The sequence below is a fragment of the Cyanistes caeruleus genome, chromosome 10 (genome assembly GCF_971803275.1).
Source record: "Cyanistes caeruleus chromosome 10, bCyaCae1.hap1.1, whole genome shotgun sequence".
Lineage (NCBI taxonomy): Eukaryota > Metazoa > Chordata > Aves > Passeriformes > Paridae > Cyanistes > Cyanistes caeruleus.
The window spans coordinates 14,716,085-14,733,690 of record NC_141710.1 but is presented as its reverse complement, the minus strand read 5'-3'; the positions used below and the strand labels follow the sequence as shown (position 1 = coordinate 14,733,690).

At 42.9% G+C, this 17,606-nt stretch overlaps 1 long non-coding RNA gene across 1 annotated transcript in view; it reads left to right on the top strand.

The window, feature by feature from the left end:
- The window catches only part of LOC111933450 (uncharacterized), a 103,637-nt gene that overhangs the window by 12,621 nt on the left and 73,410 nt on the right, over positions 1-17,606 (top strand). Inside the window, exons 2-4 of the long non-coding RNA XR_015274476.1 lie at positions 9,374-9,465; positions 9,651-9,774; positions 12,373-12,499. This is a non-coding gene — a long non-coding RNA (uncharacterized LOC111933450). The remainder of the gene's footprint in view (positions 1-9,373; positions 9,466-9,650; positions 9,775-12,372; positions 12,500-17,606) is intronic.

Here is a 17,606-nt window from a genome sequence, read left to right as displayed (position 1 = left end):
TTAGAAATGAGAGTCCTTATAGAATTTGGAGGATTTTATTTTTTTCTGTAGCCCTGTTCAGAGAAACCAAATGTTTTTTGTGTAGGACTGGCATTTATATCCTGCTCCTAGCTCCCATCCTCTGGCTATAAATGCCTCTTCAGGCACTTGAGGCAAACCTTCCCTTGTACCCAGTGTTTGGGGGATGAAGCTGTCATGTTTAACAAGCTGAAATGTTCTTGTGTTTTTTCCCCACTCTTTCCCTGTATCAAACAGGGCTGGTAGAACAGAGCTGGGCGATCTCCTAGTGTTGACAACACTTGCTGCCTGAGCTGCACAGAAATCAGTGCTAAAGTCCTGTGTCTGCATGTTTCTTGAAACCTTCATCTTTTCCTGTTCTTCAGCCAATTTACTTCTGCAAATGCTTGGAAGTGCTGGTGAGTGGTGGAAAGCAAGCAGTCTTCAGTCTAACCATGGATTTCTACTGCTACTGGCTCTGTAGAAGAGATTTTAAGGTCAGTTTTAAAATAGTTCTGCCTAGAAAGAGCTGGTTCAGGAGGATGGCACTAGCTAATATGCTCTTAGACCAAACATCTGCAGTTGTTCCTGTAGACAGCCTGTATCTGGTGTTTGTGCTGAACCGTGGTATGCAGAGAGCTCTTCTGTCCAGAGTGAGAGTCTCAGCAGTGCCAAGGACCAACTACCCCTTCCCTGTCAAAAATAAGTGTCCTGTTTACTGTTTGAACTGGCTGACTCAAAATCCCAGCTTTAGTCTGCGCTTCTAAAAGATTTTGGTTCTGAGGATCTTTGAATGCTATGCAGACATCAGCAAGCCTTCTTGGTGCCCCTAGAAGGCTGCTTGGTGAGGAGGATACCCCATGCTTGAGAAAAGGGCCACAAGAAGTGATGGGGGGTGGCTGCCCATCCCTGTCCCCGTGCTGGTGATCCTGGCTCCTGCTGCCATGCTTGAAGCATGTGACAGCTCTGTGCCTGCCCTCACAAAGGCACTGCTTGTCCTGCAGGTACCAGCCCGTTTTATGAGCGGAAACTGAGTCAGCACATGCTGCTCACCAGTGTGGGCCACTGTTGCTTCTCCTACCCACTAGGTGTGAGCTTGGAAAACAGTTGGAAACAGAAGCATAAAATGGGCTTTGTTGAAATGTGTTAGCTCACCTGGAGTCTCCAGAACCTGTGTGTGTATTTTTGGAAACAGAATAACCCAAGTTTACAGCATGCAGTATTTGGAAGCACAGCACAGTTACATGGCTGTTCCAGGCCCTGTGAGACTGGGAGATGAAAATAATGGTTTTTGAGGTAGTGAGTGGGGTGGATAGAGCCTTTGGGAAGGAGATTAAATAGCATCAAAGCAATGCTAGTGTTCATTTTCTTGCCCAAAGGTCTTTAGGTCTTCTATTAGGCTCTCCCTAATTACTTGTAAGGCAATAAATCCAAAAAAAATACTGAAAGAGGTTCACCCAGACCAAGAATTGTGTTTTAATGTTCCTCCTAGTACATTCCATTATTAATCATGTTTAGAAGGTTGGCTGGTACCACTTTTTTTCTCATTTTGTGTTTGTGGTGATCAGCAGGTATCCTGATAACCAGAACTTCAGCATTTCAGAGCCAAATTCATGCCAAATAGTGTCTCTTTTCTAATTTTTCTTCACTTACTCTTTAAATACTAGGAGTTGTAACAAAGCCTGCTGTCAACCTTTGGCTTGGATTCTTAATACTGACCCACATCCAAATTTTGCAATTGGTTCCATTTGTTACAATGGATGGAACTAATTCTCTGGATCCAAGTACAATTAGACGAATCTAGATCATAATTCTGGGCACTGAATTAAAAAAAATAAGTTCATTTCCCTTTATCTTCTCCTTCCATTGACTAATAATAGTCCAGTACAAGCCTTTCCTCTTCAAAAATCTATTACGAACCTCCTGAAAGGCCAGTGAAGGCTATAAAGAGAGCATGACAACTTGGAAGGGAATGGCTTGTCTCCACATGCTTGCAGAACCAAATCAGTGGACATACATACTTTGGGGGACTTCCAAATAATCATCTTTCTTTTAGTTTTGCCTTGTGTCCTGGCCTCTGTTTTTTAACCCACACTGGATTGTTTGATTACCTGTTTTTTCTTTCCCTGCTGTGAGCTGCCCAACAATTGTTTTGTGCACTTTCCCACCAGCCAGTAGCTGAACCTTTGCTTTGTGCTGCAGATGTGATGCAGGTCCTGTGTGGTTCCCTGTCAGTGCTGGGGATGCTCTGGGTCTAATACTTCCAGCCTGGAATGGAAATATCAAAAAGCTGTCTATTCTCTGTGATCACTCTGGGTTTGGTGCTCTCCCTTCTGAGAGATGGCTCCTCTGTCAACATCCCCAGCACAAACTAGACACCCATGGTGTGACTCTGGAGCATGGAAGGCAGTTTAATTCTGTTTCAGTAGCATTATTTCATTTCAGGATCAAGCCCAGTAGCAGCCCAGAACTTTTAGGTTAGTTACTGTCCTGCTAAAATAAAAAGCTGAGTTCATGGTGACCTTATGGTGAGACTGATTTTTTTTTTTATTTTTTTCCTGGGGACTGATTCATAAAATAGGCCCAGAGGAAACAGGCCAGGAACACATGCTATTCATAATAATGCCTCCAGAGAATAGCTCATTTCTTTTTCTCTTCCAAGGGTATTGTCAGGCTTGTGTACTTCAAAACAGATCTGGCACTGACAGTACAGATAAGTTAATGAAAGTCTGCAGAGGGTTTGGGGTTTTAAATTTTTTTCCCTTTAAAGTAAGGGTAATGATAAGTTATAATGAAACCCTATTTTAAATTTGGATTCTTTTTAACATCCCTGACTTGTAGCTCTGAAGAGCTTTGCCAACTTGTTCCACATCTTGAAAAACAGAGAATATCCTGAGTTGCTGTAGCAGCAGGAAAATGCACAAATCATAAATTTCTGAAGAACCATGAGCTAGTTACTCATGCAGTGTCAGGAGAGTCATCTGTAATTCTTTTACTCTACAGAGTCCTAGGGAAACAGCTGGAGCATTGTATACAATTTGCTGAGCACATTTCAGGGAAGATGTGGACAATGGGGAGATGCCAAAGGAGAACAGGGAGAACAATTGTAGATCCTAAAAACATAACCTCAGAACAAGGCGGAGGGAAAAGCTGACTTAGTTGTAATTAAAATAAAGTTCAAAAAGAGTTTTCAAAAAATGTAGAAAAGCTCATGCAGGGAGGGAGAAAGACTCTCCATAGCAATGGAGATAGCTTGGGAAATAATGCACTTAAATTGTAACAAGGAAGAATCAGGTTGGATGCTTAGGAAACCTTCCCAGTGGTAGACACACTGATGCAGTAGTTTGTAATAATTGGGAATGCCATGGGGTTCATTTCACTAGATGTTTTTAAGGTGAGGTTAGCCAAACACGTTAAAAGTAATATACCTCATGCTCAGTTACCAGGAGTGACCGGCATTTGCTTAGGATGCTTTCTAATAATTGTCTAATGCATAATTCAAGCTTTTTGCATCATGGGAAACTTAGCCACTCTTATCATTGCAAACCTTAGGATTTATAATAGTGAAAAATCTGTTTTAAGGTAAACTACCTCCTCTATTGACTTCAGCAGATCTTGGATTGTGTTTGCAGATATCACAGAGAATAAACCAGGCAAAGATACCCAAGGAGCTGAGGTCTGAGACCTCAGCTGAGATGGGTGCTTTGAAATAATGTAAGAGGAAGCAGAATTACTTAGCCAAAATGTAATTCTCATGATGCTTAGCCCACATTAACCCCAGAGGGAAATGTCAGCTGGTTTTCCTAACATTGATGCTATTAGACCATGAAATATTTTTCCCACTGGGAGATACTTAAAAGTGAATTGGACAAAGTGCTGGAAAATGTAGGGTCCTGTATGGTTTGGAGACAAGAAGTTCCATTCAGCTGGGGTATCTGAACTGGGTTCAGTTTCCTGTTTTGTCACTGTTTTATTGTGTCCTTGCATTGCTTTTATTATGAGATCTACAGCTGGGAAGAGCAAGAAGTGCTGAGATACTCTGGCTGGAGGGTCTGAAGTGGTGCAGGATCTAATCCTACTCCTGCTTTCAGATAGGCTGTTTGTACAATTTAGCAGCAGTGATGCTAAAGCAAAATAGGGGCACATATATTCCTGGGTTTGAAAGTTAGTAGTTAAAGTTTATTACAAAACTGTGGACCATCAATCAGTCTCAGGCACTCTGAAAAAGTGCTGATATCTCAGCTAATTCCCTGCTGTTTTGCTTTTAGAAAGCAGCATGACATCTCTAACAGCTGTATGGGGGTCATTTCCATCACTCACCTCTACAAGAGGCAGCAGTGAAATGAAAATGGTGTCTTTGCTTGCATGTTGGTCTAATTAGGTCTCAAACTCTCCTTTGGTCCAGGAGGTAACAATGCCTGTTCTTTTGCATTACCCATGGAGCTGTCTCCTTACCCTGCCCTAGGAGTATTTTTACCTAAGTACTTTATCTAAGAGTATTTTTTCCAAGTGACATGCAGTCTGGTATGATCTGGTTTTGTTTTTAATGCTTTTCAGGGAACAGCTTAAATTTTTGTTTGTTTGTTTTGCTTTATTTCTTATTATTCTGATGTAGAATACACCACTCTGAAGCATACAGGATTGATTATTATCATGGCTAACCAAGCAATGCTACTTATCATGGTCTTATCTTTCCAGATAGCAACTGAAAGCAGGCTTGCTGTGATTTCTGAGTGCACCTAAACATACTTGAACTCTGAAGATATTTAAGCAAAAGTCTTGATACACATGTCAAAAAAGATTGTTGTAATGTTCCAAATACTCCTGGGTTTGGAGTACATACTCTTGCATGTACAATTAGAGGTCAGAATTTAGGCTGATGTTGGGGTTTCTTTTGCATATGGCTGAGAATAAAATGTAAATGGATCTGAAGGAACTCTAAAATGTGGAAAAATTATCTAACCAGGTTTATTCCCATGTTCCCATTTGGGAAAGGCAAAGCCATAAAACTCACCAGAGCACTTCTTCTGTTCTGTTCTCTAGGTTTGTAGATCCTGTACTCCTGAGTATTGATTTCTTTGCCTGGTTTGGCTATCTTGTTTTTATCCTAGCTTCTCCCAGCTTCATTGGAGTCTTGCTTGTGTCTAATCAGTCTGTACTGTCCTTCAGCTTCTGGCTGTCTTTCTTACAAATCTGTGTAATGCAGAGATAGAAGCTGCTGCAGGAGGTTTTCTAGCTCAGCATGATGCCATACCAATATTAACATCTGAATGTGTGACCTTGTTCAGTATATGCAAGGTAGGTATTTTTCGTCTGTCCAATGTACTGCTTAATATTAACGAGGTGTGCTGTGTAAAACAGTACCATTAAATTTCTCCCAGCTGGAAGCCTTATTTTGATGTTAACTTACCCAGTACAGAATCTGGGGAGAATTTGAGCCATGGCTTAGAATACAGTTCTGGTAACAAGTGACTCTGGAGCTAGGCACTAATGCTGTGTGACACCCTATAGCCCTAGTATCAACAGCTCACGAGCAAAATCCTAAATTCATGTAGCAAGTACAAGGATCCTTCTTTGTGTTATGGTTTGTTTCTTGTGGGACTTACTGGAGGCCAGATGAAGTCTGCTATTTCCAAAACGATCAGGGAGAAATTAATGAATCAACATAGTAAATAAGTCACTGCTTATTTCCTGAAACAGAGAGCACCTGTAACATACAAGGGGTAGCTGCCTGGCAGGAGGCTGGTGGCACTTTTAGGTGTATAGGAATGTTGGGACTGGGTAGAGAGCTAGGGACAAGTGGGTACACAGAACCAAGTGTGTGGTTTGGGCTATGAGACCTTTTTTGTCAGGTGTTCTGCCTCTTCAATACCTCTTTCTGTTCCTTGATAATAAAGACCATGTTTGTGTGGGATCTGACCTCGGGGGAGGTTAACACTTCTGCTGAGGAAAGCCAAGTCACACTCCTTTCAATCCTGTTTGCTGTTGCTTGCAAGGCTGTTTCTATTTGTGTTGTCCTTTGGGTGTGATGCCTGCAAGGTGGGAATTGCCTAAAGCTTGATTTGTTTGGTGAGAGAAGGAAGGCCTGTTTGTCGAGTATGTTCTCTTCTGAACTTCAGCTTTTGCCAACTTAGTCCCAGTCCTCAGGCTAAAGACACAGGTGTGAAGTGAGGTGAGCTATAAAAAGAAAAACACCCCAAACCCCAGAAACACATGGAGTGGGCTTGTGAATGGGGGAGAGGAGGAGGTTTGCTGCTGATTCTGGGTTATGTGGAAGGCAATGAGGGTCTGAACCTGTTTTTCAGCAACCCAGGGTATCCTGAGGCTCTGTGTGCACCTACTGACAGTGCTGCAGCAGGTAGCTGGAGAGCAGGGTCTCTCATGTAGGAGCCCTCTGGCTATGCCTGGGGTGGGAGAGGCTGCTTTTCTCTTTGTCTTTAAGGATTTAGTCTGCCTTGAGCAGAACAAATAATGTGGGAGATGCCCCATACCAGCCCCTCCTCTCTGAGCAGGCTGAGAGGCTGCAGCTTTCTTGTTAAACAGGTTTAAGGTCACCCTCGAAATCAATCTCACATTTGAACTATATCCTTTGCATGTGCAAGATATTGCTTCTCTGCAGCACCTCAAGGACCACCCATGGACAGAAGCATCTTTAATGCTGATATTGCACAGACTGGTTTAAAAGAAGTGTTTTTACTTCTTGGAGACTTTAGAGATAAAAGTGATGAGTCTGTGTCAACTTTGTATTTGAGTGGATTTGAGAGGAGGGTTATCTACATGCTGGCTTCTCTTCTGGAGAAGTGGAAGTTACTTAAGCAGCTGATGACTCAGCTTCTCTGACTGTAGGATGCAGATGAGAAATGTTGGCTTTCCAGATAATGAATGAGATTTTCCCATTTGGGATGCACTTTGCAATATGTAGGGTGTTAAAAATGGTGGTATGAAGGTCAGTGAGTAAACTCATATTCTTTGACCCTTCATAAGATGACATAGCCATGTAGTTACCTCCAGTCTGATCGCCCAGAAGAAGACAGTGAGGTCATGAAGTTTCTGCTCATGTGTTGTTGAACAGCAAAAAGGATGAACACAGGACTGCTTCTTCCACAGAAGTTTTTAATATACAACGATATAAAGAGAAGCTCTGGAAAATAAGGAAATACAGATAGGGTACTCACAAATCTTCTAGTGATGCCTTGGGAGTCACTGTAGTATGACACAGACTTAAAAATGTTTGGGTGGTGGGAGCTGAATTAGACTAGTGAAATGGTTTTTACTTTCTAGTGGGACACAGATTCCTTGCAGCAAGGTCTCTGCTCCACTCTTGTGTAATAATGACTTTCCCTTTAAAGCCTTGTATTTAATGGCATTCTTCAACAAATACTGAAGCAGAAGCAGCTCTCTGAACAGAAATTTTGGGTGAGGTGTCAGAGGAATGAGCAGAGTTAATTCCAGTGAGTCCCTTCCCAACACTGTGGCATGTAGTTGGGCTCAGTGGTGAATTCTCACCACAAATCAAGAAATACTTTGCAAGATGCCCTACAGAGCTGTTCCCTGAGTGACCTTTCTGTGCTAGGTCACTTCTACCCACTGATGCCAAACCATGAGTGGGGTTTAGTGGATGGGAGAGGGAGGTAATGTGGAAAAGGGATGTTTGCCCATTGGATCAGTCTTGGTCATGGAACGCTGCTGTCGGGTGCTTGCCAAGGTGACATGGGAAAGTATTTTGTTGGTCGTTTAAGCAGATGAATTATTGCTGTGTCCTCCCAAAATGGTGTTTCATTTTTGCACTTTTTTTCCTGAATAAAGCTGTCCTTGTTTCCTACCAGGCTCTGCACTGGCCTGTGGAGGAACAGTGCCTGGCTAGTGTTGCCAGAGATGCAGCTATCTGGAGGAGCAGACAGGTATATGGGGGTGGTGATCACAGTGCTCTGTATTTGTAGAAGGGATATTGTGTGAATCCATAGGTTATGGATGCTGACATCTCCTGACAAAGGTCTTATAAACCCTAGCTGTCATCTTTAAGTCAAGAATTCATTCTTCTTGGTCTGCCAGCCATACTGGCTGCCTCTGAAGTTATGCATGTTTTCCCTTGTAAATATTTTCAGTGGGCTGTTTTCCCAGGGGCACTTTGCTTACCATCTTCTCCATCTTCCCTGTCTGCAGAGTAACTTTTTAGACCAAGAGAAGGGGAGAGGATGTTGTTTGTAGCAATCAGTATTATAAACATGCCCTGTGTGGTTATTTTTGAAGATTAACAGTTCTCACTGTCATTCCCAGAGTGACTTAGCTCCCCAGAAGTGTTCCTGCTTTGTTCCTAGGAATAGGACAGTCTTGTCTTTCACCCAGCTTCCCAGCTGAGGAGAGAGGAAAGAGAAGTTGAGCAAGGATTCACTGTGATCATGACTCCTTCCTTCTTCATCCTAGCTCAACACAGAGCTGCCTGGAGGCTGCTCTGCTTTCACACAGCTGACAAAATTGCACTCCTGCCACTCTTCTTTGCCCTGGCTTTCTCTCCCTGGTAGGGTAATGCCAGGGATCCCCTGCTACGTGTGCAGCTGTGGGGGTGACACAAGCCCAGCTTTGTGTTCCATGTGCCATTTAGAAGCTGTTTTCTCATTGCTGATGATTGGAGCAACATCCATCTCCTTGTTTACAAGGATGCAATTGTAAGATGATCAGAAAAGCTGGGTTTCTGAGGCTACTACTTATTCTAAATACTGAAATGGATTCCTGCACTAGCAGGAAGAATCTCATAATATATAGATAGACCTTCTAATCTGTTCTGCATTAGCAAATGATGGAGGCAGTCCAAACTGCAATAATGGAGGTTTGTGTGATGGAAAGCTGTCAAGATCCTTTTAGGTACATCTTGGTGATTTAAGTTGGGCTGAGTGCTGTCCAGCTGAGCTCTTGGGCACAGAGGTTTGACCTGGGTGGGGACTGCAGATCCCTGTGTGCACCATTACCAGCCCTGCCTGGGATAGTTGACAGGTGTGCTGGGCTGTTCCAGTGCTGCCTCCTTCAGTGTGGTGAAGACCATAAAAGGTGGCATCTTCATCACTAGTCCAAAATTGTTTTCTCTAGTACTGAGGGGAGAGCCACTAGCTTTGGACTGAGCATACACTCAGACTTGCTGAAGTAAGCGCCTGCAGGGCAACTGTGCCTGAGAACTTTTTGATTAATGTGTGGACACCTGGGTTTGGAGTCTCTCTGAGGCTGCTTTCCTATCACCTGCCTGTGTCTGGGCACAGTCCATGACTTCTGTAGATCTTTCTCAAAGTGGCACCTACTGTTTCCCATTTCTTGTGGGAATCCTCATCCTCCCATTGATTGCCTGGTTTCTATCCTGTTTTTTTATTTTTTTTTATCTCCATAGCTCCATGGTCTTTCCTTTGTACAGAGGGAGAAGAGTTACAGTGGTGGACTTCCTTGAGGAGCAGAGGCTGGATGAAGGGGCAACATTTTAAGGTCTCTGGTCTCTTAATGTGCCTGGACAAAGTTCAATTGTGTGGCATCTGTGGGATGTCTGGGTGCACATGACTGTTTTTGTGGGCTTAGAGTTCTTTATGTGACTTCCCTTATTTTCAGCATTATTTTCTGGTCCCTTCCTATTGCTTTTCTTTCATCTGTTGCTTTCTGGTGTGTGAGAACAGTGCCCAGATCTTCAAGAGCTCTGCCCCATGCACAGCAGATAAAAAGGAAACATTTGTGGCTGGTGATGTCCAGAGGTCTGGAGCAGTCAAGGCATGGCTGTCAAGTCTTCACCTGGGGAAGCAGGTAAGCGTGTCTGTGTTTGATAACTGCAGGGCCTGTAAACCAAAAAAGAGCTGTAGCCTTTTCCTGCAGAAGGACAAGTTGCCTCTATAATGGGTGAGGTGGACAGCAAGCAGAAGTGGCTTGTCCAGATATTTTACTGTCTTTCCAAGTAAATGTGTATGTGCTTAGGGAGTTGATTAAAAAAAAAAACAAACCTGGTTTTGTTTTTTGGGTTTTTTTTTTGTCAGTGGAGTAACTTATATGTCCATGTCAGCTCTTCAGGAAGTATTGTGTCAGTGAGAGTGTGGAGTCTCCTGATCTCTTTTAACTCTTTGACCTTACTTAAATTCCCTGAGTTCTCAGCAAACAAAGATTAATTGAATGCCTTTACACATTCAGTGGAAGCTCATGCTGCAGTGACCTTACTGATTACCACTGACAAGAGCAGGAAGAATTGGACTTCTGAGCTTTTACAGACACAGCTTTTCATCACCGTGTTGGAAACAGATCTTGTCCCAGGGGGAAGGAACATGTTGGTGTGCAGAAGGAGGTGCTATGCTTCTCAGCTCTTTTGGAGGTTTGACTAGCAAATAGATACTTGGAAAAAAATAGCAAATTAGCTGTCAGCTGATAGTAGATGAAGCAACATAGTTGCTGGTGTCTTTAAATGTGTTTGTTTTTAGTGGAAAGGCTGTACTGTAGCTTGAAGTGTCTTCTCTTTGGCCTGATTTGTTCAAGAGAAGGAAGTATTGGCTAAAGAGAAGGTGAGGTGTTTGGATTAGATGTTAGGCTGGAGCTCAGGAGATTTTAGCTGTGTTTTCAGGTAGGCTGTCAATGAGACATGACCACAGGCAAGTCATGAAACATGTCTATGACCTTGTCTTTATCTTATTTACTTGAATCTTAAGCTCTTTTGAATAGAGTTTGACATTGCTGACTATTTGCAGAATGTAGTGCAGTGAATTTGCTTTCTGGGCCAAACCTTTGGATGCTGCTGTTCTGCAAGCAGTAGCTCAAGTTCATCTCTTTCAACTGTGTCATTAGCCTACAGAAATCCATAACCTCTGCTGAAGCTTCCTTTGCACCCAGCTGCATGTTTGGAAGAACTGTGCACCTAGATATTAGCAGAGGAGCTGAGAGGCTGCATCGAGAGGCTGCATCACATTATAAGTATTTGTGCACTTTCTTTTAATGTGCCTTGCCAGTGCTGGCTGCCCTTTGCCAGTGTCATAAGCAAAGCAGCCGTTGCTCATCTAGGTAATGTGTTGTGTCCTTACAAAGTCATTGGCACAGGTTTCCCTGGCACTTAGTGGGCTTTACCTCAGTGCCAGATTCCCTCTGTCACCTCGATGGATTGCAGTAACACCCAGCAGTAATGCTCTCCACAGTGCTGATCCTCTCCTGAGTCTGAGCCCTCTGGGGCATGTCCTTATAGGTCTTTATCGTTTGTCCCCAGAGTCTTGTGACATCATCACTTACACTACACTGCTTTAAAACATTCCTTCTCCCTTACCTTGTTCTGCCCATCTGTCTCTGTCTGCCTTGCCTGTCCAGGCTGTAAGCCTTTGGAGAAAGGGCTTAGCTGTGTCACTCCTGCTACACTCAGTCTTAGCTTGTCACTTGGTGGGGAGTAGCCCCTGAACTCGCAGAACAGCTTTGATTATATTAGGCAGGTCTAATTATAGGGCAGCTAAGGTCTCCAGTGGAGCCTCTAAGCACAATAGTAATATACACAGTAATTTGGGTAGCTGCTTATGTTCTGAGACCTCATAATAACCAGAGCTGGAGCAGGTCATTTTGTCTTTTCCCTGAGTGTATATTTTGATGGGTGAAACAGGCATCTCTGCAGTGTGCTTGTCCTATTAAAATAGTTTCTATTATGACATTTCCTATTTGGAGAAGTGATTACAGATGCAATCCCATATGACACTAGGTTACTCTCTCCTGATCCTACTGTAGTTATGCTCTTATGGGCCCAAGAGTGCTAAAACTTGTTTCCATGTATTTTTGCTTTCCTCAGTAAAAAGCAACATAAATACCTGGTAATCTGATGGTTGAGCCTGTGCAGTACAAACCCAGCATTAGCCCACTGGCTAACTGCACTTAGCAATACTGTTTCTGGAGTAATGCGCAGTCTGGCAGAATCCAAACTTGCAGCAGCCCAGCACTGAGTGTGCAACCACTGCTGGATCCTTGAAGTGGCCTCAAAAACATGGTAACACTGGGAAAAATAACAGCCAAGGCACAGAATGAGAGCTGGTCTCATGAGAATCACTTCTACATCAATCTGTGGGTGATCACAAAGGATCAAGTAGTTATGCTGACAGAGAAAATAAAATCTATGTTGTGTGTGCTAAGGAAGTTGCTGCCTCAGTCTGGGACATCGAAGTTCAGTTTTGTCATTACAGGTGAGTTAAAGAGGACACCCACAAACTGTCCCTGTTCTCTGGGTAAGGCCGTGACAGCTGTGTTGTGCTCATGCCTACCAGACATTTGCTAAAACTACCTCCTGTTGACCTTCTGATCTGTATTTTAGCTTCTTCCATTCTAGATGTGCCTGAAGCACATTCAAAGTGCTGGATGTCCAGGCACAAGTGACACATTCTCTTCTGTCTGCAGCTGTGATCCAGAACGGTGTTTACCTGTGAAGGATGAAGGAGGACAGCCACTCTGATTACTGCTGAGAGTTGAATTTAGGTGTGCAGGCTCTGATAACCCAAGCTGGAAGCTGGCCAAGGACGCTAAGGTGAACTGCTTTTGGGTGAAGTGGTGCAATATCTCTAATGACCAGAGGGACCAGGTTTTGTTTCCCTTAAACTGTTATCATCATGGGGAGTTTTACACTGTTCTTAGGTTTGCAAGGAGAGGCAGAGGGAGAGCACCATTTTATTAAGCAAAGCCTCTGGGGAAGTAGAAAGGAGGTGCTTTTCTCAAAACCTTGACATGTAGCACCCTTGTCACCTATCTCATACCAGCAATACAGACACTCCCTGCTGGCATTCCCCCTTCCATCAGTGTCAGTTGGTCTCACTAAGGCTCGTTTCAGCCCTGTACCTGTGTTTTTCCCTCAGCTTCACTCCAGGTTAACTCTCAGCTGTGCTTTGCTCCTGCCTGGAGCTGTGTGCCTGGAGCCTTCAGCACTGGGAGAGCTCCACCGGGCAGTGCCTGGCCATACAGGTGGTTGCTGATTAGTTTGCATTGAGCACATTTTTAATAATTCTGTTCAGATTAGGATTTGTGCTCTGCCTAGCTCCATGCTGACTCTCCAGCTCAGGCTGAAGCGCTGGACTTTGGGAGCAGTGATGGTCTTCCTTGACCTCCCTAAATATACTCTGGACAAGCAGGGCCTGTGCCCAATCCAAGCCTGGGCAAGTTTCCTGCTACCTTGCTCAGAGTTTCTGAATTGGAATTGGTTTTTGTCTTAGATTTGCACTTCACTGCATTGCGTGCAGCATGGATCTGTCCTTAGAAGGGGAGGATCTGCTTCCACCTAGCAGAATCCTTTAACAAAGTGATTTAAAAAAAACGAGAATAGGGCAGAATTTGCAGGACAGAGAAACCCTTATCCCAGAAGCTAAAGGCAGGATCACAGAAAACATGAAGTGGTGAATAAGAGCAGGCAACAAAAACTTCAGATACTCTGCATAGGTAAAGCAAAATTATTTTTGGCTCTTGTCATGTATTTGGAGCAGAACTCCCTTTCTATGTGAAACAGAATGCCATGAGGTTTTAAGTTCTCCATGTGACCAGATGGGGTTTGCCGCAACAATAGGGTTTCTGCTTGGTTTTGGGAAGGGCAGCAGTTTTGCTGGCAACACAAAAGGCTAAGTGTGATAAAATAAGGAACCTTCTTCCTGCAGCACATCTGATTTATGAAACTGCTGGAAATCAAAACTTCTTTGCCATTTGGATAATTTTTTTTATTCGTCCAAACTGTACTGGATGTTCTTCACATATTAATTTGTGGATTACAGAATGTTCTAGGCAAAACATCAGTGGGACAGTAAAATGTTAATACAAGAGTTCAGCTGACATAAAATAAAACCACAGTGTTCTTCTAGCCTGCTTAATAATGACTCAAGTGAAATGGGGACAGTTGTGTGGTCTAGTGGCTAGTGAGGGGTGTGGTCCTCTGGATTCCTGGAGCTGCTTCCCAGCTCTTCTTTCCCATGCTGGGTGACCTTAAACAAGTTTACCCCTTGTAAATTGGAGCCTGATGTCTGGCTAGGAAGGCTTATTAGGAAACTTAATTTTTGAGAGAGCATTTTGGGAACTTGAGATGACAGGTGCTAAATAAAGACATTTCTCTCTATTAAGTAGCTCTAAGAAAACACACTCGGATTCCAATTTTGTGACATTGGTACTTTGGGAACTCATCTTTCGGCTTTTTATGAATTGAACACTCTTAATCTGAAAGACAAACGTGGATATTCCTGACCATTTTGCTGGAATGATAGTTCCAATTGTCAGCACTTTGGTTTAATGTCATCAAAAGAACAATGGTTTAATTTCCATGTAATCAAATTATTCTGGATTTAAACAGAACTGTGTGGCAGTGATCACAAGACCAGCAAAAGGTGCCCCAGAGCCAGGAAGTTAAATTGATCGTAAATGGCAGTAAAGCAGACTGGCTGAGCTTTGCTTTCTGAGCCGAGTGTAAGGTATCAGTGGGGAAAAGCAAAAAGCAAACAGAAGGAAAAAGAGTGTTGCAGAAAACAAAGACTGGACATGCAAGAGAAAAGGATTGTCCTGCAGAATACCACTGTCAGAGCACCTAGGAGGCTAATTCTGCACAGATGTAGCTCTTGAAAGGGGGCAGCAAGCATCCTCATGCCTCAAAGCTTGTGTATGATGTGAGGTTCCAAAACGCTGAGATGCTGTGATAGTAGAGACCATACAGGTAGAAAAAAATAACCTGTGGAGTGGATTCCTGGCTGAAGGATCTTCAAGTTTCATCCTAATTAATTTTTCTCTAATCTAAATTTTCAAACAAAGAAAACTTTTTACTTATCAGCCTATTTTTTCCTCTTCCAATCCCCTCCACTGAGGGAGCTCAGGTCTGAATGGCTGATCAGAACTTCCCCAGCAGTGTGGCAGGGAGGGTCTGACTGCTTCTAAACAATGAAGTGTGAGCTGAAGTCTTTGGGAAGAAAGTTTGGCATGCTCAGTGTTTGCACCAGAGTTTTGCCATTGGATTTTGCTGGAAGTGGATCAAACTTTTACTTTGAATGTACCTACGATCAATTAATTTCAAGCTGTGTCCTCATCTATAGCCAGAACAAATCAAGATTTTTCTGTTCCTTCCCCAAATGCACAAGTGACATCATATTGTTGGGTAAATGTTGCTTTCTTGTCCAGCCAGCAGTTTGTCCTGGCTTGAAGTTTGGTAGCAGTTCCCTGCACAGTGTGTACTGTACTGCACAGGACACTTGGAAAGTGTGCCTTGCATTTGCAAGTAGTTGCTACGTATTTATATAGCAGAGAAGCAAGGATATCTGATCTATGTGTGCTAGGCAGACAAAGGCAGGCTTGTGGCTAATTTAGATCTCCAACCCTCATTGCAATGAAAACTACTCTTTTGCATGCACTTGTTCCCAGCATTAAGGTTTAGTCACTACTTACTTGCAAGGAGCCATTTGCAAACTAAAGTTTGCTCGGAGCTCTTGCATAGCAGTCCAATCAGCCCATATAAACCTTTTGGCTGTGAAGAGAAGCTGGTGTGGATCAGAATGTCAAGGTCCCACTGGAATACTGGGTAAAAGAGTGTTGTGATCCAGAGTGCCCACTAATGAGGTCCTCATGCCTAATATGACAATACATCTCTTCCACAGGTGAGGGTTTATTTGCACTCATTTCTCTTTAAAATCTATGTCATAAACAGGGCCCCACCTTGCTACTCCAATGAAAATAGAAATTAGCTTTTTATAAGACTTTTTGGAGTTCTAGTCCCTTGAAGAAAAATATCAAGATGTCAGGACTACCAGAAGAAGGGACACAAGTTAAATTATTCACCTAGAGACTTATGATTAGAATCAGCCATGACTTCCTACATTTCAATCCAGTTTATTTCATGGAGAAACTGCTAAAGGTTCAGCTGTGTGCTGATCTTTAGCCAAGCTGGAAAATCAGTAAGGCAGGTTTAGCACCATTACAGTAAGAAAAGGTGATGAGATGTGGTTGTGTGATGATGATCATGGTCTAAGTGGAACCAGTGAGAAAAGCAGAGTGCAGAAGAGGCATAGGAAGGTGTGTGACGCTGGTTTGTTCTGGAGCAGCTCCTCTCTGCTGTAGGAATCCAGCTGCAAGTTGAGCCAGAGCAACTGGACAAGTAATCCCCTTGATAGCAGGGCTTTGGTGCATCTTTGGTACTGGCAGGACCCAGTGGGTGGAAATGCTCCTGGGGAAGGAATGGCTGCTGTGCCTCAAGCTGCTTCTTCTTCCTCCTGTCTTATCCCTCACCACTGAGCTAAGAGGTGACTGCTTCTGGGTTGTCTGAGGGAAGGAGAGGTGCACCTGAGGAACACAGCTCTGATTTCTTCCTGTTCTTAGTACCTGTCATTCTAAAGCAACATTCTAAATGACTGGGGCCCTGGACACTCACCAGGATCAAACAATGGAGAGTTGTTGTCCCCTTCCAAATCTGACCAAGGTTTTACAAAGCCCACAGGAGCTCCCCTATGCAGACTCAGTCTGAGTAGTTCATATCAATGCACCAATTTATAATACCTAACAAATTCCCAGTATCCTGGGACTCTGCTACAGACAGATGTGTTACCATTTTGCTGATGTGGAATTAACAATAGAATTATTTAGAGAGATGGTGATAGGGTTTTGACTCTATAGTGTCTGACTCTCAAATGTATGCTTTCCTATGTCTAACCTCCATAGATATTATTTAGAACAATTTCTCCTTCCAAACAAAAAATAATTTTGGGAAAGACACATTCTCAACTCAGCTATGAAATGTCATCTTTGCGGTGACAATGATTATGGGATGCAGAAAATGCATGCATAATTATTCTCACTGCTCAGAGAGCAGCAGATAGGCCCATTTCCTGCCTCCTGAAATATATAACCAAACACTTTTCCTCATGCTGTCTGCTCTGTGAATTTTCATGAGCTTGTTCCCTAGGGCTCGTTGTGAAATTATTCTAATTTTTCGAAGTAGGGAGAAAAAATGAAATTGTTCTGTTGGAAATGGCATTGATTTGTCTATGAAGTCATTACAGCTGTTTCTCTCTTGAAGAAACAAGAAGAGGAATTCCTGATTTATTTTTTTATTAATATAGGGAGGTGGGAAGCAGTTTGACAGTAAAAATGCAGTGAATTTTGGAAGCAGTTCTTGAAGTGCTTTCCTATTATGCATGTGAGAATGCAGAACAAGGACAATAAAGAGTATTTTCTGACTTTCAGAGGTATAGCTTGGTCTGTGTCAATAGTTATAACTATCTTGGTGTTGGGTAATTTATTAGATGCAAAGGGTTGTGTTTGACAGCCTGAACTTGTCAACCTTGAGTCACATAAGGGAAGGCCCAGCAGAGTATATAATGCAAATGTTCACGTAGTATAATGAAAAATACCCTTCTGAACCATTTTCCATTAAAAATGAAAATTAAAATTACTTAACAAAACATGCTTTTTCTCCCTGTCTTTTAGCAACAAACAAAAGCTCCAATGTGCAGTCTAAAATTGCTCATCAAGGGGAGAGACCAGGCTAGGACTTAGTAAATGGCTTTTTTTTTTTTTTTCCTTTTTGAATAAAGCAATTAAAGGGAACATGTCATCTTCAGTACATTGCTAAGGTAGAACAGTCATTGTGCTTTCTGGCACTCCATCAAACTGCTCCTTGTGCA